This window comes from Humulus lupulus, chromosome 5 (assembly GCF_963169125.1).
Source record: "Humulus lupulus chromosome 5, drHumLupu1.1, whole genome shotgun sequence".
NCBI classification, from domain to species: domain Eukaryota; kingdom Viridiplantae; phylum Streptophyta; class Magnoliopsida; order Rosales; family Cannabaceae; genus Humulus; species Humulus lupulus.
The window spans coordinates 199,214,846-199,216,114 of record NC_084797.1 but is presented as its reverse complement, the minus strand read 5'-3'; the positions used below and the strand labels follow the sequence as shown (position 1 = coordinate 199,216,114).

General features: G+C 42.6%; 1 non-coding gene across 1 annotated transcript; it reads right to left on the bottom strand.

The window, feature by feature from the left end:
• Nucleotides 1-414: 414 nt before the first annotated feature.
• On the bottom strand, nucleotides 415-521 carry LOC133780990 (small nucleolar RNA R71). Its single transcript, XR_009869791.1, has one exon. It is a non-coding gene; the product is annotated as a small nucleolar RNA R71 (small nucleolar RNA).
• Nucleotides 522-1,269: the final 748 nt, after the last annotated feature.

Here is a 1,269-nt window from a genome sequence, read left to right as displayed (position 1 = left end):
CCCGATTCACCGAGACTTCCCGAACCACCCACAATGGCCCATCAAGACGAAGTCCAACCAAGAACGCTATAGGATTATTTACATCCTACGCATACAACCACACCTTCATGCATAATGTATCCCAACAATATGTCAAATTTTGATTTCAAACCCGGCATGATTAACCTCTTACCAACCTTCCATGGGTTGGAAAATGAGAGTCCGTACGTGCATATACGGGAATTCGAAGAGGTTGTGGCTACATTCAACAACCGAGCTGATGTCACAGACATTGTGAGATTGAAATTCTTTCCTTTCTCGCTCAAAGACAAAGCAAAAAGCTGGTTGTATTCCTTAAGGCCTAGATCTATCAGAACATGGGACGAAATGACAAAAGCATTCTTTGCCAAATATTTCCCACCCCATAAGACTAGCAGCCTTAAGAGGCAAATCTCTACCTTCATCTAGAAAGACCATGAAACTTTCCATCAGGTCTGGGAGAGGTTTAGAGATTCGATAAATCAATGCCCACATCATGGATACGAAAGCTGGCGTCTAATCAACTATTTCTATGACGATCTCACAACCGGACAAAGACAATTCGTACAAATGATGTGCAATGGAAAATTCCTTCAAAGAGATCCCGATGAAGCTTTCGAGTACCTCGACGATCTTGCTGAAAAGTCCTACACATGGAATGGACTGAGTCCTATGGACAAGCCACGATCAACTGGACTCTACCAATTAAGGGAAGATGACAACGTCAAAAGCCAAATTGAATCATTGAGACAAAAATTCGAGGCTTTCAAATCTCAAGAAGGTAGAGGAATCCATATGGCTGCAAAGGTAGAGACATGAGATCCATGCTTCATCTGTGGAGGGACGGAACATCAACCGCAAGAGTGCCCAACTCTTGGTGAGCTAAGAGGAGGAAATGAGGAACAATGCAATGCTTTAGGGGATTACAAGAAGCCTTATAAACCTTTCTCAAAGACTTACAATCCTGGTTGGCGCAACCATCCAAATATCAGCTGGAAGGATTCGAACCAAGCATCTGGAAGCCAATGGAGGCCTGAGCAGCAACAACCACCAAAATCATACATTGCTCCTCAAAATATCATGCAGTCAAGTAATTCTCTTGAGAATACTTTGCAAATTCTTGCGCAAACTCAAATAGCCTCAACTCAAGAGCTCAAATCTTACAAATGGTAGAGGAAATGAAGGACATGAAAATCCAAATGACAAAGCTTAACACTACTTTGGCGATTCAAGAGCATGGGAGACTTCTCG